The following is a 22,296-nucleotide window of genomic DNA, read 5'->3' as shown; positions in this document are numbered from 1 at the left end:
TCATTGTAATGAATGGAGTTTCTGTCTAACAGTATCGGAGAGACAGATTCCTAAGACTAATGCCAAGGCACCTCAGCAAGAATGGTTTGCCCCATTGGATTCCACTGAGTGTCCAGCATCAGAATGAAGTTATAGAAGGGATGGCATGTGTCACTCAATAAGTTCTGAACCTTGAATAGTTTTGTAGAAGTCCAGCACTTGCTTACCTGGGAAGAGCAGTTTGTATGAAGCTACCAACAACAAAAAAGAATGATTTGGCCCTTTAGCTCATATTCTGCCTTCTAAAATTCAGTGAAATACTGGCCAGAATTTTGCAACCCAGTCTCATAACTTTTTAAATTCTGGTGTTCTTTTGGTGAACCTATACGTTCTCCCTTCCACTATCTTCCAAGATGTACCCTAAGACTTGATGCCCACAGTGGTACTCAATACTCCAGCAAGGTTCTGCTCTGGGTTCTGTACCACTGAAATATTGTTTCCTTACTTTTTAAATTCCTGCTCCCTTGATAAATGTTTACATTATTGTTAGTGCCCAATGGTGGATTGTTTTATTCACATTTGGCAAAGAAATTTGACAATAATTTTACTTATTTTACTTATGGCTTGTAATTTTGCCTTGATGCTAGAAATACTAAAAAAGTTAAAGCTGTTCATTTCCATGATTCTTTAACCCAGGATGGTTTAATGTGTCTGTGTGCAATTTAACTGGGCTGGAGTTTAGCTTCTCTGAGGTGCAGAAAGTATAATTCATATCAGTTAAATTACTTCTGTTGCTGGGCTGTGAAACAAGACAGCCAAGACAACGTTGTGGGACAATAGGCCAGGATGGTAAACAAAATACCATCTGATATTTTATAGGAACTCTCTCACATTTGGGTGTTAGGTGGGAGGGCATTGTTCACAGTTCTGCATGTCTACAATGATTCAGCAAGGACAGTGTGCAAGAGCCCTATAAATATCTGGAGCTTTCCTAAACAACTTATTGAGACCTGATCAAAAAGATCAATATGGATTCTGTTGCTCCTTGGGGAATTATGGGGTAACTGAATTTATTATGTTTGCTGTCAAGATGTGTTGTGTTTATCCCCACTTGGTCAAACACATTCAAAGGATTGTATTACAACCATTTTTTCTGTTTGTTTGTTTGATTACACTGCATTACATTAGATTACAATTACATATACAACACTTCCTTTTACTTCCCTCTCGCTTGTTCCTCACCATTAAAGAAATATTCCAACTTTTTTTCCCAAATCCAGAGTGGATAATCTTAACTATACCCCCCCCCCCCATTAAACACTCTCTCTTCCATATTTGTATATTCTTTTCCAATCACTTACTCTGTCCCTTGCATGCAAACACCTTTCCTATGCTTTCTAAAGTAGTATCATCAACATTCTTGAAGACCAACTTTCTGATCTTTCATCATTAATAAGTATGGTAAAAATGGTTTGAACTATATTTTATGCAAAGGTAACAGCTGTGAAGCAGTATTATTCCTGAATAATGGAGCTAACTTTGCAAGGGGAGATCCCAGTCTGCCATATTCTACATAGAATATCTGCAGGGCCTCTGGACAAAGGGTGGAAACAGTCAAAAGTTCCCACTTGTGCTGTCTTGCAGATGTTCCAGCCTCGCTGGACAAAGCAGGAAATATGGGCAACCTTTGGAGAAATTCACAGTTTATTGATTTTTCGGAAACCACAGATGCATCAGTTTCACATCAACCATGAGGATGTTACTGGAATTTATCATAATGGCTGAGGGTTTGGACATAAATTGGCTGATCAACAGAAATCAGCATGGATTTGCTAATTGGAGGTCATGACTGATTAATCCAATTGGACTTTCTGAAGAGGTCAGAGTGATGCCAAATCAGAGAGCATCTAATGAGGTCTTCCAGATGCATTTAATAAGGTTCCATATATGAGATTATGAACACTAAAAAGGTCTGATGACAACAACTGCATAATTCAAGCAGGGCAACAGATATGGACGCTAACTGTCCAATTCATGCCCAATGGGACCTGGCTATAAGTGCCAGGTTTAGGTTAAGTTGGGTATGAAAGAAACACCCTTGTGCTTGATTCAGGCTAACTGGCTTAGTACCTTCTCATACTAAAATGTACCAATCACATTTTAGCAAGTGACCTCCCCTTCCTCCAATGCTGAGTGCTTGCGGAAGGGTCCTCTGAACGATAGCAGGTCTGGGATGGAAAAAGTGTTAAGTCCTTGGGCTCAGTTCAGTTTTAATTTTATACCCAAGTAGATTGTGAAGCGGATACCAGAGTTTTTTAGTGGTAGCTGGTATAAAAGTAAAGGCTCTCTTCTCTGAATAGGGAAGACAATACTCGAGCTGCACCCCCCCCCCCCCCCACCTTTATTTCCTTATAGCCCTGCAGTGACTTATTCTCGCTTACATGCCCATCAACTCCCTTTTTTCATTCTTATGCACAGGAACAATTTACAGGAAAAAAATAGCCTACCAGCTACCTCCTTTGGGAGCAACACCTGGGTAAGTTCCATGAAGATTAGGGTGTTGTCACAAGTCTCATGCATGCATTTCCCCTGTTCCTTCATTTGGTTGTTGCAAGATTACAGCTACTGGCAGGTTATCTTACAGTCAGGTATGCTACTTTGGTGTGGAGGTCCAAAAGTACCTAAATGTTGATGAGTGACAATCCTTTATGATTTATTTATGCCTTGGGTTCCTTAGTTTGTTCTGTATTTTTGGGAACTCAGCTATCTTGGAGAAGGGGAAGGCTGTCTGTGGTAGTTTCCACCTTCCCAGTCAGAGCTCAGCCTCAATGAGCCACGCAACCATTTTATAAATTATAGACTAATATGGCAAATGTCACCAGTCATTTCTTAAAAGTTGCTGATCAGATGTAAACTACTCTTTAACTCAATAGGAGTTTCTGTATATAGTATGGGCATAACTGCTGACTCTGGCATTGCAAAGCTGCGTGTTTGGAGAACCATTTCCTTCCCCTACCTCCCTGATTTGGAGCTCCCATTTACCTAGCACTGTAATTCTCCATCCCACTTCCACACTTATCCCTCTGCAGTGGGCTTTTTCCACAACTTCTGCAAAGTGCAGCACAAGCTCAAGGAGCAGCTTCTCAACCTCCATTGAGGCACTACAGCCCTCAGGACTCAGCAACAAATTTAAAAAATTCACATAACCAGCTATGCCTGTTTCTGTCACAACTGAAAAGTTCTGATGAAAGTTCTGGCAAGATGTTTATAAAACTCTTATAAAAGAAAGTAGTTACTTATAAACATAAGAACATACAAATTAAGAGCAGTCCAATTAACCCCTCAAGCCTGCTCCACCACTTAATAAAATCATGGCTGTTCTTATTGTAACCTGAAATCCGTATTCCCTCCAACCCCAAATAACTTCTCACCTCTTGCTCATCAAGCATCTATCTACCTGTTCCTTAAAGATATTCAAAGACTCTGCTTCCATCACCCTTTAAGGACAAGAGTTCCAAAGACTTTCTCCTAGAGAGAATAAAAGAAAATCATCTTGTCTATATCTTAAATGGATAACCTCGAGTTCTAGATTCTCCCATAAGAGGAAATTTCCTCTCCACATCCACCCTGGTGGGTTCCCTCAGGATCACTTATGGTTTCATCAATCCCTTCTAATTCTTTTGAACTCCAGCAAATATAAGCCTAGCTGTCCAATCTTTCCTTATAAGGCAAACTACCCATTCCAAGAATTATTCTGGTAAACCTCTGAACTTGAGTTGTCTCAAATGCAAATGAGCCTTAAAACTCTGTTCTTTTATGCCATTTTGTGCTGATTTTTGACTAAGTGCACCAATAAACAAGTTCAATTTAGCCAGAATTCCAGACCAGCACGTTCACAAGGCACTGCCTCAAAACATTTTCAACTTTTGTGTCCAGACAGTCAGGAGTTCAGGTCCAGATGTGCAGGGACATGTGACTCCCTGGGTCCCACATGCTGCTTCAAGGGGAGATGCAAACTCCCACCAGAGCAAGGAAACTGGTCTGTTAAAGCTCCAGCTGACAGTGACCAAGTTACCTGAATAGATGTTTTACTGCTTCTTCAAATTAATAGCAGGTTGTGCAATAATGGAGCTTCCAGCGGGGACTTTGCTCTTAACTTTTGCTCTCAAAATGTCTCTTGAGAATTCTTTGGTTTTTCATTTGGTTGACTGAGATGGTGACATTAGAAATATAAAGTGTGCTGTTGTGCACATTTTTTGGCAGTCATCCAGTCTCTTGCATAAATTTATCAACATCCTAAGGGGACCAATAAAACACCTATATTTTCAACCAAGAAGAAAGTACAAAATCTTGTTTTCTGCATACTTAAGCCATTCTACAAAAACTTGCAAAAAATTGTTTGCTGCAAATCACTGCAACAGAAATCATGGGTTCTCTTCCGACCAGACGTTCACAGATCACATGACGCTTGTACGGGCGGGTTTTTTTTGTTGCCTCGCATCGCTCAGCTGTGCCTGAGAGTAGGAGGCTTGGCAGCGTGGGACTTGTCAGCAATGAAGGATGTACCAAGTAAAACAACGTCTCTCATTTCACAGTCAAGTCTGTTTCTCCACCAGCCCAGCTGGTGTTACACTGAGCTGCAGCAAACGGAAACATCACAAGGCTTCGTTAGTCTGAATTATGGGGGCATCAGATGATGTAAGTGCTAATTTGCCGTGATAGATTTCTCCTGATATCAACAATTCAGATAAACTTTGTTGCTGAAAGTCACTATGCTTGGTATTATAAACACATTTTTCTGTATTAATTAAAAATGTCTTAACAGTGGCAGTGGAACACGAGTATTTGTTTTTGCTGTGGTAGGCTTTAACAGATTACAGTTTAAGGTTTCAACATTTCGTTTATTGACCTGATCTGATTATTGCCACGAACTGCTATTGAAACCTTCACTATCTGGACGCTACTGTATTGTTAGAGTTATAAACCGTGAGATCGAAGGAGAGAAAAATGGAACGAAGCTATTTGGTGGAAGAGGACAGGTGTTTGAAATAAAGAGGAATGAATGAGGTTGCTTTATGATGAAATGGCAAGGGGGTGCAAATTGAAAAGGATTTTACACTTGTGACTGTTATTGAAACAGAGAGATGATCTGGCGTTACGTTGCTTTTGCCCACTTTAATTTCAGTTTCAGATACACCCATAAGATGAATGAGCAGAAACTCAAAGCAGTACGAGTTGAGCAAGAAAGTATGAGAGCACAGGCCGCATAAAAATAACACTGCTCTGTCTTCCGGGCATTTGTTGTACTTGTGGATCATAACATGAACAGTCTGAGACTGGAAACGGTGAATTGTCAGCAATGTAGAACTGATCTTTCACAGCAGTTTTAATAAGTCATTTGGTCACAGTTCCTAATCACATCCACCCGCTGTTTCAGGTCTTTAATGATTTCATCTATTCTCTCCTAATTTCAGCTGTCTGTCTCTGTCATAAATAACTTCAGCCATTTACGTTTACTGCCTTTTTCCTTTTCTGAACTTCATCTTGGGAGCTAATGACCAGCTGCATGGACCTTTTATGGAGAAAATTGTAGTGAATGAAGATTATTGACATTTTTAAAAAAAAAAATCAGCTAGGTGCTATAACAACCTAAAACTTAGCCACACATTGCATTTGTCTGGCTGCCATAGCTAAGTATTTATTTTTGGTAGGGAAGAGGGTTCCTCTTGAGCAAATACTTGGATGTTGTAACTAACTGAGATCCAATTTTGGAAATCATTATTATGCATAAGCGTGGCACTCTGAGGCATTTTCCATTGAAGCTCAACATTTACAGATTAGAGTTGAATAAGAAGAATGAAATTGAGGTGTGATGTTAGAAACAAATTTGTTGGCACTTTTTATCAAACATCCAATAAATGAAAGAACTGCATTCCTTTTTCAGCAATTAGTGAATTTCTTTCAAAAAAATTCATATGTTTGTTAATGTTATTTGTTCAGTTTCAATGTGTGTTTGATTGTGGTATCCAAGTGAAACAGTTATCTGAAGTGTGACTGGTAGTGAATTAGCTGATGAAAAAGGCTAACGGATCATTAGTCCAAAACTCACTGGTAGGTTTGCAATGAGCAAGAGTACAAGGAATTGCCACTGAAAAAAATTAACTAAGTTGTCTCCCATACTGATTTTCCACTAGGCACTGTATTTGAAGAGAAGGGAGCTGTAGACTAGGCACAAATCTTTGTTTTAAAGAAAACAACTGGGCAAAATTTGCAACTCCCAAAAAGGGATGCAAAGATCATGGAGCATGATTAACTTCTCCCATTTATGAGAGTGTGAGCTGGATGCTAACTTCCAGAGTATTTCTGAGACTGTAGTATCAAGTCTGTGTAATTGCAGTATTCATTTACTGGGCACTTCAGTGGAGGGCTAACATTTGTGATTGACTGGACTGAGGTATATCTAATTGCAAGTGGAAGAGCACAGTCTCTGGTTTTCAGTCACTGCACGGGAAGTGGTAATGAAGAGAGATGTTCTCTAGTTACAGGCCTATGCACAGTCTGCAGTGAGAGCAGATAGCCCAGGAGGTTAACGCCAGTCATAAACCTAAAGCTAGATGTGGATGGTCCATCTTGGCTTCTTCCAGAGATCCCTGCCAGTCTTCAGCCAATTTAATTTGCTCCACATGATACTCAGAGGTGGTTGGAAATGGTTCCATGTGGAAGTTACGGAAAGAGATGACTTTACAGATGCACTGCAGAAACCTTGCCCTCAGAATTAGCTGTGTATTTAAGCAGGCTATTTTAGTATAGGTACAACACAGGCATTCATCCAACAATATGGAAATGTCTTGGGTATATCCCAAAAAACAGAACAAATTCAGCGGAGCTAATTACCATCCAATCAGTCTATTTCAGATTACCGATAAACTGAGGGAAGGTGTCATTGATAATGCTGTCAAGCAGCATTTACTCGAGTTTTTTATTCTTAACTCCAGACTTCATTAACAAGCTCATTCAAAGTATGGACAGATGACCTGAATTCCAGAGACAGGGTGAGTGTGATAGCAAAGAATTTTGGTAAAACTGAAGTCAAAGGGAATCACTGGGAAAATGTTTCATTGGCAGAAGTATTGCCCTGGCCAAAAGAAAATGTTTGTGGTTGTTGGAGATATCAATCTTCTCAGCTCCAGAACATCATCAATGCCAGTTGAAAGGAGCTCTCTGACCTAATCCCCATACCACCAAGTGGTCTGTAACCCTGCAGCTCACAGCTCTTTAGGCACGTGAATTTGATTATGTCGAAGACCTAGCCAAGAGAATTGATGAGGGCAGCAGTAGACATTGTCCACGTAGACTTTAACTGAGGCCTTTAACAAGGTGCCACGTGATGGGCTGGTCCAGAAAGTTATAGGATCCAGGGTGAGCAACCCAACTGGACACAAAATTGGCTCAGTGATGGTGGTGGATTGCTTTTCAGACTGGAGGCCTGTGCTCAGTCCTCAGTTGTTCATCGTATATATTAATGACTTGGATAAGAGTGTAAGTGACGTGGTTAGTAAGTTTGCAGATATGATGCCAAAATTGGTGATTAGAGTAGACAGTGAATAAGGTTTCTCAAGATTGAAATGGGATATTGCTGGGGGGTGGGGATTTAGGAAAGTGGACAGAAATATGGCAAATGGAATATAACTCTGAAAATTATGAAATAATGTATTTTGGGAAGTTAAACCAAGGCAGGACATATACAGTGAATGATGGGGTGCAGGGGAGTGTTGTTAAACAGAGTCGAAAGACTACAAGTACATAGTTCTCTGAATGTGGTGACACAGGAAAACAAAGTGGTGAAAAAGGTGTATGGCATACTTGCCTTCATCTGCCATGGCTTGAATACAAGAGTTAGGATGTCATGTTATAGTAGTACAAAACATTGATGAGACTGCTCCTGGAAAGTTGTGTGTGTTTCTGGTCGCCATGCTCTAGGAAGGATGTCATTTAAGCTAGAGGAGTTGTAGAAAAGATTCACAAGGATGTTGCCTGGACTGGAGGGCTTAAGTTATAAGGAGAGATTAGATAGGCTGGGACTGTTTACCCTGGAGCATGGGAGGCTGAGGTGTGACCTTGGGGTTTATAAAATCATGAGGGGCACAGATAGGGTAGATAGTTATTTTCCCATGGGAGGGTAGTGTAAAACTAGAGGAAATGTTTAAAGTGAGAGGGGAATGATTTTAAAAGGGATCTGAGGGGCAAGTTTTTTTTGACACAGCAGGTAGTGGGTATATGGAACAATCTGCCAGAGGAGGTAGTAAAGGCAGATAAAATTATGACACTTAAAAGATACAGGTACATGGAGAGGAAGTGTTTAGAGGGATATGAATCTAATGCAGGCCCATGGGACTGGCTTGGATAGCTATGGATGACATGGGCCAAAGGGTCTGCTTCTGTGCTGTATGACTCTATGACTGTGATAAATGTGGTGAGGCTTTCAGTCTCTACCACTCTCTCAAGATTGGGGTTCTTAAATCCTACTAAACTCAGAGAAGATATTGTGCCTCATTGCTCTTCTATTCCTTCTACCAGTTAGTATAAAATTATCCCTCTGGTTGCTGACCTTTCAGCTAAGAAAAATAAGTCACTTCCATTTATTTTATCTAGTCCTCATAACTTCATACACCTCGGTTAAGTTTCTCCAAGGCGTCTTCTGTTCCAAAGAAAGCAACTCGAGCTTATTTGGTCTTTTCTCAGAGCTAAAGTGTTCTGGTTCTGGCAACATTCTTATGAATCTCCTCTACAAGCTTTCCAATGTAATCACAGCTTTCCTGTAATGCAGTGACTAGAAATGAATGCAGTACTCGAGCTGTCACCTGGTTGGTGTTGCAGAGAGTTCCAGCAAAATCTCCCTGCTCTTATGTTCTTTACCATGGCTAAAAAAGGAAATCATTCTGCATGCCTGATGGACCTGTCTTGTTATGACCTTTGGACATTCACTCCAAGGACCTTTGGTTTCTCCACACCACTCAATATCTTCCTGCTTATTGAATACTTTCTTGCCTGGTTGTGCCTCTCCAAATGCGTTCCCTCAGACTTTTTTCTTCATTAAATTCCAATTGCCACTTTTGTACTCAAGTGACCAAACAATCTATTTCATAGATTTCCTCCTCACTGTCCCCCACATGGCCAATAATTGTAGATCTGTAAACCATTTAGTCATTTCTCCACATGTAGGTCTCAATTATTAATATACTTGCAAAAAAAATAGAGATCAAGTACTGAGCACTGAGGAATCCCAGTGAGAACAACTTTCAAGCTGTAATAACAACTGTTGACCATTAGCCTCTGGTTCCTGGCACTGAGCCACTTCTGGATCCAATTTGCCATTCTCTTGTGGATCCCCTGGTCTATTAGTTTTTTATTCCCCAGCCTTCCATGTGGGAATTTGATAAAGGCTTTACTAAAATTCATGTAGATTACATCAAACACACTCATTCACCCTTGTTACCTCAAAGAAAAAGACATTGGTGTTCCTCCTTCTGTCAAGAGGTCATAAATGGTGATGTTCACTGATTCACACAATGTTCAACTCCATTTGCAATGCCTAAGAAAATGAAGCAGTCCATGTTTTTGCAAGCAGCAAGATTTAGACAAAGTTCAGGCCTGTGTTGAAAGGTGGCAATAATATTGCTGCTGAACAAGTGATGATGACCATCTCCATCTGTAGAGAAAATAACCAACTACCTTTGACATTCAACAACATTACTTTGAGTCCTTACCTTCAACATTCTTGAGGAGGGGTGGGGGAGGTTCACCAAGACCAGAAATTTCATCAGACCAGCATATACTATCAGTTTGAGCAGAGTTCGGTGCCTTGCTGTGAGTGATTTGCCTCCTTATTTTTTTGCAAGACATACGTCAGGAGTGTGATGGAATTCTCTCTGCTTGGCTGAATGAGTGCAGCTTGATTAATTAGGCAGTTTGGCATCATCCAGGCCAAGGCAGCCCACTTGATTGGCACCATAACTACTCCTGGCACACCCTTGGCTGTAGTGTGAAGCATCTATATAAGCAGTTACTTATAAAGGTGGCTTTAATAGCCCTTCCCAAACATACAAACTATACCATCAAGAGAGAGAAGGCAGGAGGAGACCACCTGCAGGTTCTCTTCTAAGTCGGTTACGATCTTTACTGGAACCAAGTTGCTGTTCCTTTATTGCTGGGCTTGAATCTGGAAGTCACTTTGGGTGAAGTTAATTAATTCAGTGCATGCTGGGGATTTAATCTAGGATAATCTTTATCGATGACTTCCACATTGGGCATCTGCTTAATGGGCCATCAGGTGTAGCTCAGAAAGATGAGAACAAATAAAGCAAAGACCAGCTGGTCTGTCAAGTCTGCCTCATTCAACCATGTAACTTTCAGGTTGGACAATCCTTTGTGTTGCCCATCTATGAGCAACTACAGGTCCTCCCAAGGTTATGGCAGGGTTCCACTCCTGAGAACTCTTCATAGCCTGAATGGTTCTCAAGTCAGAAATGCAGCCATGATCCACATTCCCACAAGGCAGAAGATGCCTAGCAGCCAGCAGGTCCATTCCACCAGTCTCCCAAATACTCCTTTGTAACTGGGGAGGACCTGTATGCAACATCTAGATGATAATGGAATTTCATCCAATTTTGAGAGAGAGAGAGGAATTTTGAGAACATGTGGACCTGCTTCACCCTTAACCCATCTCCATGGCAACCTCAGTTGGTCCCAGGAAAATATCTATTGTGAAGTTTGTAGGCTAACATCCTACTTGCGTCTCATATGCGAGGATGCCATCTTCCCCCAGAATCAACTTCAATTAAGTTGCTGTTATCACAAAATAATATGGATGGGAATTAGTTTTACAGTAATCCACTAGAAAATTCAGGCTTCTAATCCTATTCACTAAATGCTTTGCGCAGATTGCTAAATACTCTGACAGTCTTGTTTTAGTTAAATTTGTTTTTAATAGAGAGGAAAAGCATGCAGTTCCATTGAGATTTTCTCAACCTTGTGACGTCAGAACATATATACAGTGAGAGCATTTAAAAAACAATGTGATAACCAATTTGGACACTGAGGGGTTTGATAAACAATAATTGATAACAGAATAGGATCTTTTGCTTCCATTAGGATGACACCTTCATTTAGTGACTGGTGTTAACTCTCAATGTGCGAATTCCATCCACCTTGTATGAGCATTTGTGAAGACCAGCTTTGTGCTGTGTAGTGAACTCCACACTCACCATGCTGGTTCGACATGTTTATGAAGAGTTGCTGCCTCCAATTTCTGCAGCCCAAATTTTCTTCAGAATTGAAGAGCATTTTCACCAATTGATCTGCGCAAGAGCAAAATTTTAAAATATTGACTAAGATGTAATCTGATAAGTTTATATAAAATGATGAGAGGCATAGATAGGTTAGTATTTGACACTTCCCAGGGTGGAAGTGTCAAATACTGAAAGGCATAGGTTTAAAGTGAGAGGGAGAAAGCTTAAAAGGGATGTGCGAGGTAGGTGCCTGGAATGTGCTGTTAGGGGAGGTGGTAGAAGCAAATGCAATAGCAACATTTATGAGGCATTTGGACAGAGGTATGAACTGACAAGAAAGAGAGAGATACAGACCATGTGCAGGTAGATGGGAGTTTAGGTTAATAGGCTGAAAGTGGCAGACATGGTGGGCTGAAGGGTCTCTCCTGTGCTGTATTGTTCTAGTAATGATGCAGCAGTCAGTGTGTTCTCATGTTTGGAGTACAAGTCATTCAGCCCTCTTTAAGGCTGACCTGTGGACACTCATCTGTATTAATCACATCTTCCAGCCCTTAGTAAGTAGATGTCTGTGCCTGAGAGATTTAGGTGTTTGTCTAAACACTTCTCAAATGCCATCTTTGTTTTTTGGCTTGGTGACTCACTGGCTCTAAGCCTGTGTTAGAGGTTTGGAATAAACATCACTTTTGAATATCATTAAATTGCTCCTGATAGTCCATTCCTCAAAAGCAGTTCACACCCACTATCGTGCTCGACCTCATTGAATCGGCAACATTTAATGTGATGGGCTCTCACAATTACACTCTTAAGCACTTGCAGCTGACCTTGCTCTCCATGGAGCACGATACATGCTGGCTGGCAGCAATTTATGTCAGAGTTCCCTGTCCATTTGAGGTGACAGTGTGTTTGGTGCAATACCAAATGGCCATATGCAATGATGGGACATGTTGCAGTGTGTCTGCTTCAGTAGGGGTTGCAGGAGTTTTGGGCTGGCCAAGCCTGGTCCCGGTCTGATGGTCTTTGAGCAGTGCAGGTGTGCTGATTTTGGTTGGTCCTGTTTGGATGGCCGATAACAAAAGCTGTCCACAGATATGGAGACTGGGAGCTTTGACTGGGATGCTGAACTCTGTCTTCAGAGCAAAATCTAGTCCATTATGGAAAGTTTATTTGATAAGACTTTACTACCACTTTGGGAAATCAGACCACCAGGCTGTGCTGCTCCCCCCTGCACACAAACAGAAACTGACATGGGAGGATCCAGTACAGAGAGTCGTGCAGTGCTGGTCTGAGGATAAAGATGAGCTTCCACACGACTGGTTTGAGTCAGTGGACTGGTCCATGTTCAAAGACTCAGCTGCCAGCCCAGATGAGTATGTCACCACCATCACAGACTTTATCAGCAAGTGTGTTGAGGACTGTGTACCAAAGAGGACAATACAGGTGTTCCCAAACTGGAAAACATGGATGAACAGGGAGATCCACTCCCTACTGAAGTTGAGGACTGCTGCACACACATCTGGTGATCCTGACCTGGATAAGAAAAAGAGATATGACCTCAGAAAAGCTATCAGGAATGCCAAGAGGCAATACCGGTTCAAAATAGAGCCCCAGACCAGCCGTTAATTATGGCAGGGCTTACATGCTATAACAGGCTACAAAACTAAAACTTAGCAGCGCATCCCTCCCTGATGAGCTTAATGCATTCTCTGTACGTTTTGAACAGAAGGGAAGTGGATTGTCACCACCCACCCTGACAGCCTCCAATGCAACTGAACCCGTGGTCACCATCGAGGACGTAGGATCAGTCTTCTGGAGAGTGAACCCAAGGAAAGTATCTGGCCCGGATGGTGTCCCTGGTCGTGTGATCGGATATGGTGCTGACCAGTTAGCAGACATACTTGACCTCCCCCTGCTTCAACCGCAGGGTCCCACTTGTTTTAAGAAGACCACTATTATCTTGGTACTGAAGAAAAGCAAGGTAACATGCCTTAATGACTACCGACCAGTGGCTCTGACATCCAACATTTTGAAGTGCTTTGAGAGGCTGGTTATGGCATGCATCAACTCCAGCCTCCCAGACAACCTCGACCCACTGCAATCCTCCCACTGCAGTAAGAGGTCCATAGCCGATGCCATCTCCCTGGCCCTACACTCAGCTCTGGAGCATCTGGACAGTAAAGACATCTATGTTAGACTATTGTTTATTGACCACAGCTCCGCCTTCAATACTGTAATTCCAAGCAAACTTCTCACCAAACTCCGAGACCTAGGACTCAACACCTCCCTCTGTAACTGGATCCTTGACTTTCTGACCAACAGACCGCAATCAGTGAGGATAGGCAGCAACACCTCTAGCATGATTATTCTCAACACTGGTGCCCCACAAGGCTGTGTCCTCAGCCCTCTACTCTACTCTCTATATACTCATGACTGCATGGCCACATCATGCTCTAACTCCATCTACGAGTTTGCAGATGATACCACCGTAGTAGGCTGTACCTCAAATAAGGATGAGTTGGAGTCCAGGAAGGAGATAGAGAGCTTAGTGACATGGTGTCATAACAACAACCTTTCCCTCAATGTCAGCAAAACAAAAGAGCTGGTCATTGACTTCAGGAAAGGGGGCAGTGTACATGCACCTGTCTACATCAACGGTGCTGAGGGCAAGAGGGTTCCTAGGAGTGAACATCACCAATAGCCTGTCCTTGTCCAACTACATAGGTGCGACAGCCAAGGAAGCTCGCCAGCGCCTCTACTTCCTCAGGAGGCTAAAGAAATTTGGCATGTCCTCTTTGACACTCACCAACTTTTATCGATGTACCATAGAAAGCATCCTATCTGGATGCATTACGGCTTGGTATGGCAACTGCTCTGCCCAGGACCGCAAGAAACTGCAGAGAGTTGTGGACACAGCCAGCGCATCACGGAAACCAGCCTTCCCTCTGTGGACTCTGTCTAAACCTCTCACTGCCTTGGTGAAGCAGCCAGCATAATCAAAGACTCCACCCACCTGGGTCATTCTCTCTTCTGTCCTCTCCCATCAGACAGAAGAGAGAGGAGCCCGAGGGCACATGCCACCAGGCTCAAGGACAGGTTCTATCCCACTGTGATAAGACTGTTGAATGGTTCCCTTATACATTGAGATGGACTCTTGACTTCACAATCTACCTTGTTGTGACCTTGCACCTTATTGTCTGCCTGCAATGCACTTATCTGTAGCTGTGATACTTTATTCTGTACGGTTATTGTTTTTTTTTACTTGTACTACCTCAATGTATCTGCACTGTGTAATGAATTGATCTGGACGAATGGCATACAAAACAAGTTTTTCATTGTAGCTCGGTACAAGTGACAATAATAAACCGATACCAACATGTTATTTATAGGTGAGGGAGTAACATCCAGGTAGCCTGGGCTGTGCCAATGGAGAAAAATGTACTTTGCTGCTTTAATATTCAGTAGGCTTTAGTTCTAATGGTTGCAGAGTTGGAAAATTGATAATATTGATGTACAGAAACGCTCTGATAATCCAGCACACTTGAAACTTTCGTGCCAGACTGGCAGATTTTCTAGACTGTTGTATTTTTGTTATCTAAAAAACCCAAATTAAATGAATGTTACGCAGTATTACAATACATTTTCCAGTGAACCTGGTGGAATTGGGGCCCTGGTGAATATCAGAAGAGTGTAGGAAACATCACTTGGTGAGCCAGACGTTGAGCTATCAGGATTTCTAAATAGATGAAAGATTATTGGAGTTTTACTGTACTTGCCACTTATGGAGGCTGTTCTAACTCGGTAATGATCATCAAGTCTTTTCTCAGGCGGCTGCTGCTGCTGCAATATTTTTGGCCTCTCTTTTACTTGGATGTGTGTGGAAAGCATAAAATATATATTGAAAAGTACTGGTGCAAGTATTGACCCTGAAAAGACTCTGTCTTTCAGGGCTTGTACTCCATGACTGAGCACGAGTTTGAAAGACTTGCTGGTGATCCTGCTCATGATGACTCTGTGCTGTCAGGTACCATGGAGGGCAGTTCCTATTTGAAACCTTGAGGCCATCACATTATCCATAAGGCTGATGAAGACCACAACCATGTTCAGCGTCTGGCATAGAAAATGGATTTGAACAAAGTAACTTGGTCAGTGAGACTCTGTTGTTTTCAAATATCAGCTTGTTCTTGAGAGCTAGGAGTCAATTTTTTAATTGGGATTTTGTCCTTCAAATTTGTACTTAATATACAACAGGGAGGTGGATCAGTAGTTCTTTGGAACTTACAATGGTTTGTTTGGTTTTAGGTCACTAATCTTTCTCCAGATCTTTGGGAATCTGTTGCTGTCTACAGCTGTTAGACACACTGCTGGAGACATCTTTTCATTTCATCCCAAACTGAGCATCAAGTTTTGAGAATAGCTCCCTGGTCCTGCAGCTTTGTCAGACATGATCAGTCAGTTGAACAACCCCTCGCTGGGAGAGATGGGTGCACTCAAACTGATGTTAACAGTGGCTGATTAAAGTTGCTCATAGATTATGTGTCTGAGCATTTCACTCATTGCTTGAGTTGCTGTATTTGTTGTTATTGGACAGTATTTTAACAATGCAGCTTGGATAACCTCTTTTGGTTGTAAGGCAGTAAATGGTGTACCAAGCGTGTTCACTGGTGGGTCATCCTTTTATAAGAGCAATCCATTTCTTCACATTGTTTGGGATAGAGGGCTGAGGTAGATTTTACAGTTACAGTATATTTAAATTGCTTCATTGGCTAAATCTCAGATGTTCCAGCTTTTGTGTTGCACCAGAGGAATCGCTGTGGAGCCCAACAGGTCTGTGTGATATTCTGCAGGCTTCCCAGCTCTCAGGCTGGGAAATCTGCCCACTGAGTCTGTGTCTTTAAACCTGACACAAGCTCAGTAGGTCCCATTAAAATGAATAGGGGGAAAAAAAGGCAAGTTGAGTGAGCTGTCACATACTTGGTTCAATTCCCCCATTATAACTGGACAGAAAGGAGTTGAAGAATGAGGCCAATAAAAATCAAATGAGGCTGATAAAATAATATGAGGGTGGTACTAAAGTTGGGTGTGGATAAGATGAGAAGATGGAAGAGGAAAAAATAGCAATAACATGATGGTGGTTAAAGAGGGGAAAAACAGCTTACAGGATTGGAAATCTAAATTAAAATGCATACTGGTAATTTAGAGCCTCAGCAGGAACAGACAGGGAGGTAATAAACCTATGTTTCAGACCCTTCATTCCATTTTGCAACCTGAAGAAGGATTATATTTGAAGCAGTTTTGTTTTTACTTTTAGGTGCTGATGAATCAGCAACATTTGTGCAAGATGTCTTTTTTGTTTGTCTAACATGATCATTAAGCCAGCCTTTACATTGTCAAATGCACCAGTTAATTCAATCTTTGTTAGTGCTTCCAAACTCAAGTCCTATTCCTTCAGTGATTAATGTTGATGGTTAAACCACTGCACAGTACCGAATCGTGTAAAATGGTTCAGAATTCAAGCTGTCAACTAGGATGATCTGTCATATTCTGCAAATCAGCTGGCCCATTTCAAGAATTGTAATTGGTCTTTTATACAGAGATCGAATTGTATATTTTCTTCATCAGTGACATTTCTTCCATCATAAAGTTAGAGGGTGGGGATGTTTGCTGATGATTCAATTCCATTTGTAGTTGTTGTAGGTACCTCTGTACCTGTCTTCCTAACTCCTCAGTTGTGAATTTTACTTAACCTGTCTGGGGGTGGGTGGGTAAAACTGCTCAAGGCTCAGAGATTAGTACAAGTTGTCTTAAGAGTGTATTGCACTTACAAATACTGTGCAAATACTACAACACAAGTAATGCTGATATTATGTCAAATACAACGTACACATCGCAGATATTATATGAAAGACAACAAAATACAAAGTAAAAGCTGCAAAATAAACACATTAAATATTCTCTTTAACTCTTTATCATTTAACTTTTATGTAGACTTTTTAAATCTAATTCTCTGGAAGCTAACCATCACGTGACAAAAGGGCTAGGCAATGAACGTCTCCAATAAGAGAGAGTCTAACTGCCTGTCCTTGACGTTCATTGCCATTGCAGAGTCCTCCACCGTCAATGCCTGGGGCTCACTATTGACCAGCTGTGTAAGTCTTGTGGCTATAACAGCAGGTAAGAGGCTGGGTGTCATGTGGGAAGTGAGTAATGTCCAGACTCCCCAAAGCCTTTCCACTATCTACAAGGTATGTGGGAGTGTGATGGAACACTCTCCACGAGCCTGCATGCATGCATTTCCAATGACACACAAGAAGCTTGATGCCATCCAGGACAAGGCACCTGCTTGAATGACCAATCCATTGCAATGAGTGTTCATTTCTTCCACCACTGGTGTACGCTGGCTGCATTGTGTGACATCTACAAAATGCACTGAAGCTACTAGGTTAGGCTAGCTGGCAGCATCTCCCAAGCCACACCCTTTATTACCAAGAAGGATAATGATAGAAGGCAGAAGTGAACTCCTCCACCTGCACATTCCCCTCCAACCTGCACGCAATGCTGGCTTGGAAATATTTCTCTGTTCCCATATCATAGCATAACTCTCCAACCAACAGCGTTCTGGGAGGACCTTCACCAGAATCACCAGTACTGTGACTCTAAAGGCAGCTCACCACCACCATTTGTTTATTGGGAAATAAATGCTGATCTTACCAGTGATGCCAACATCCCATTAAAAGTATTTTTTTGCTGGATATCGCAGAGGAAAAGATATTGTGCCAAATTGGCCATAGTTCTCTGCTGCCCAAGGCCTGTGGCCGCTCTAATTTTTTTGTAGCTGCCCAGCAGTCAATCGTGTCGGTCTCAGTTCTGCAGTGACCTTTCATGCGGATCAAGCTGGGAGTGGCAACTAGGCCTCTGACACATCCTACTCATCATCACCAGCCCCACCCTGATGGCTTTTAACAGTGCAAGCCTGGGGGTATCTTACATATAAAATATATTTTAAATTTAAATTAATTTTTGTTATTTTAAATATTAATATTTTGGATTATTCCTGTACTTTTGTATACAAAACTAATGAAAAATAAAAGTTACCTGACCAACTTCCCTTTGTAGTTAAGGTTGGTGATTCCAGTCAAATGACCAGAGCTATACTAAATGTTGCTGGTGTAAAGCTGAGGGGCCTGGTGTGAAGTTTATCCAGCCCATGGGTTCAGTTATTTATGAAATGCCCCAGATCTTAGGGGCAAGTTCAGAGTGGAACAAGATGTCCGGTGTGCCTGTGCCCGACCTCCACTGTGTTCTGTACTTCACTGCAGAGTCCAGGCTTGGATGTCCAGATTGTACGTGCTTGCAACTAGCGGGCGGTTCTCTGCAGTGCCATTCGGCTTGATCTGACCCATTCCCTCCAGTATCCCCAGTTTGGTAAACAGAATGATAAATGAGGTGTCTGAAACAATGCAGTGGTCACTGAGGAATATTTACAAGACCTCAATGTACATATGAAAGAAAGCTGAAATAAATGAGGATAGCAAAAAGGAACACAAAAATAAGTGAATGTATCGGTCAATGCAGAAAAGTAGCTCCTATTATTTTGATAATTTAAAATTGTGGTCAAGCACAGTTTTGGGAATTGTGGGGCTTTAATCTTGGCCTCAGTAGTGGAGAGGGGTGGTGAGAATCTATCGTAAGAGAAGTAATTGAAGAGCATTTGATGGAAATAAGGGTAATAAATTCAGGCCAACATTTATGATGGATAGATTGTGTCTGACAAATTTATTGGAATTCTTTGAGGATATAACAGAGTTAGTGATGAAGATAATGTGGTTAATATAAAGCTTATCTTGTAGAAAGCATTTGATAAAACACTTCATAAGTAAAAGCTTGTGGGATCAAAACACAAGTTGTAAATTGGATAGTCAACAGAGCAGATAATAGGAAATGGCTGATTCCGCAGCCCAGCATGTCAGGAGAACAAGATTGTGGTTATCACTGAGGCCAAGTAGAAATGGAATGCCAGGGCGTACTCCTATTCCTTTTCAGTCTGACATTCTGCATGCTCATCACATCAGTGAATTAAAATTTCCTGTAATGGCCTGTGGGACTGGTGTCTCCCACGGCCCACGTACATTTACAACAGACCAGTAATTGAATTACCGCCAGCGATGTTAAAGTTCTGACTAGAGAATTTTAGTAAATGACAAAAAAAAATTCCTTATTCTGTGGTGAAGTACCTTGATTGAGCTTTTAGTAGTTTTAATGTAATAGCTGACATGAGGACATTCTTCCCTTCTACACTTCATATTTTTTCATGAAATATTCATAAGGATGTTACCGGGACTGGATGGCTTGAGTGATAAGGAGAATTGGATAGGCTGGGACTGTTTTGCCTGGAGCGTAGGAGGCTGAGGGGTGACCTTATTGGCAGTTTATAAAATCATGAGGGGCATAGATAAAACTGGAGGGCATGGGTTGAAGGTAAGAGGGGAAAGATTTAAAGAGGACCCGAGGGCCAAGTATTTTTCCACACACAAGGTGTTGGGTATATGGGACGAGGTGCCAGATGAAGTAGTAGTAGAGGTGGGTACAGTTATAAAATTAAAAACTCACTTGGACAAGTGCATGGATAGGGCAGGTTTAGAGGGATATGGGCCAAACATGGGCAAATGGGACTATCTCAGGAAGGCACCAAGGTCGGCATGGAGAAGTTGGGCAGAAGGGCCTGTTTCCATGCTGCATAAATCTATGACACAAGGCCATTTGGCCCATCGAATCTATGCCTGCTTTTGGAGCAATTCCATTTCCCCTCCTATTCCTGATAAACTATCCTCTCTCAGTCTGTCAAATCCTCCCTAATTCTCCTGCCAGCCGCTTACGCTTGGGGCAATTTATAACAACTGATTAATCGACCAGCAAGTCTTTTGGGATGTAGGAGGGAGCTGTTGTTTTCCCCCTGGGGAGTGTGATCCACACAAGCAGGTCAAGATTGTACCCTGATACCTAACTACTGCACCACTGTGCTTCCCATGCTCTTCTGTGCAATCAGCTGAATCCTCATGACCATCCTGGGGGTCAATCTATTTCCAACCCAATAAGACATAACTTTTGATGACAGATTAGGCCATCTGCATTGCCTGCAGTATCTTTGTGGCTGAGTCCTGCTTTTAAGGTAGAGCCCCTCCTGCCATAAACAAATAATTGCAGCTTTCCCTTGTGAAACTAAGTTTCATGTTCCCCTCCTCTTGGCCTGACCAAATAGCATTTAGCTCTTTACCCCACTCTTGTCTAATATCTTGTCAGCTGTTTGATACAATTTTTAAATGTTACTAAACAACCATTTAGAATTGCAATCCAGGGGATTACATCGATATTAGTGAAGGCTGTTCCAACATATTGAACAGATTCAGTTTTTACAGATGTCCATCAGTGGATTTTGTCCGTAAGCATGAATTGAGTTTTTCACCCTCTACTGTATCTAGGATGGTGACGCTTTTATGGACAGCCTTTGTTCCAGCCAAGTATTTAATATCTGCTGCAATATACCTGATGGATGGGGCAGTTTTTGTGCTGTGTATCTCTTAACTAAGGTCTGTATTTTAGAGTTAAGCTTGAGGGCTAATGTTGCCAGTATCCATTGGTGAAGTTGATTCTGTTCTGCATCATACACTTCTGATTCAAATGTGAATGGGAAATTAAGTGATTGGGGGCTGGCGCAGAGTGAAACAGATCCTAGTAAAGCCATAAATTTGTTTTGAGTTTGGTAGTGTAAATGCTGATTCTGTTTCCCTCCACAACTAAGCTGTTAACTAGAGAGCTTGGATTCAAGGGGCTTGGTTAAAGAAGCAGCAGAGAGATGAAGGTTTATCCAATGAGTTGTTGTAATTTGGAATGCACTTACCACAAGGTTGATAGAAGAAAAATCAACAACACACTTTTGAAGGGAATTGGATAAAATGAAATGTGAAAAGAAATCTCAGAGTTTGAGGGGAAACTGGGACTGATAAAGAGGTCTTTCAAAGATCTGACACAGATATGATGGACTGAATGGTGTCTTCCTTTGCTGTAATGTTTTATGATTCCTTGTGCAATGGACAGATGTGTCGATATCAGCAGTTGCACAATATCATCCAGAGTCAAAGTGAAGTGCTCAATCACTTAAAATGATACTGTCACTCTTGGCGTACTACTGGGCATCTCTGAAGCACTCACCTTTTGCTATTATGATTTAGAAATGTATTCCTTTCAGGTTATTTGTTATTAAATGTTTGCTGTAGATTGCTCTTGTGAACTGCTAACCTCTGCTTACTGTTGGCTACAGATAGTAACAAAAGATATTTGTAGCATTGATTTAGCTTTTCCTACAATCAATATCAGTATTTTACCTGTCTGTCAATTATTCATTTTTAGTGTATAGAGCCCAAAATAAATTGAAAGGAAAGCGTGAGTTTTTGTTGTTCCAGAATACCACTGGTCATTGCATGAGAATCCTATGAGAACATGAATTCTAACATTGATTGTTAACAGAGAATCTCTTGTCTACAGTGCATTTGTAAATCTGGAGTCTCTCTCAATGATGTGCAGAATTTATTCTTGTTTTGTTGATTGCCTTTATGAATGCTTTTGCTTGGCTCCAAGTGATATTCTTGGCTGGCAAATATTCCAGAATCCTTTTCACCCATTTCCTACTCATCTGCCATCTGTCCCTTCCCTAACTGTATTTAAGTGTTCACCTGGGAAACCAACAATATTTGATAAACACCTTCCAAAACTTGCACATTGGCAAAAAGCTAAAAACTGTTCAAAACCTATCCATAGCTCAGCCATATTCCTGGATATAGAACGATGGCCCTGGTCACTGCTTCACATCAGTGGATTAAGTTAAAATATGGTCTTGTATTGCTTGATTATTTGATGCTCTACTTGTTGGTGATCACATTCTAGACTATGGTGAAAGCCAATTCCTCTTGCTATAAAATGACAGAAGAATTGGCTGCAGTTGAGTATGATTTTCACACAGTTCAGCTGAAGAGATATG

At 41.5% G+C, this 22,296-nt stretch overlaps 1 protein-coding gene across 1 annotated transcript in view; it reads left to right on the top strand.

The window, feature by feature from the left end:
• Positions 1 to 4,562: 4,562 nt before the first annotated feature.
• Positions 4,563 to 22,296, top strand: part of ndst3 (N-deacetylase/N-sulfotransferase (heparan glucosaminyl) 3) — a 505,714-nt gene continuing 487,980 nt past the window's right edge. Inside the window, exon 1 of the mRNA XM_052040680.1 lies at positions 4,563 to 4,677. The gene's annotated coding sequence lies outside the window, so the exon portion shown is untranslated. The remainder of the gene's footprint in view (positions 4,678 to 22,296) is intronic.

Source organism: Pristis pectinata, chromosome 2 (genome assembly GCF_009764475.1).
Source record: "Pristis pectinata isolate sPriPec2 chromosome 2, sPriPec2.1.pri, whole genome shotgun sequence".
NCBI lineage: Eukaryota > Metazoa > Chordata > Chondrichthyes > Rhinopristiformes > Pristidae > Pristis > Pristis pectinata.
The sequence above is the reverse complement of the archived record's forward strand: the minus strand, read 5'-3'. Positions and strand labels throughout refer to the sequence as shown.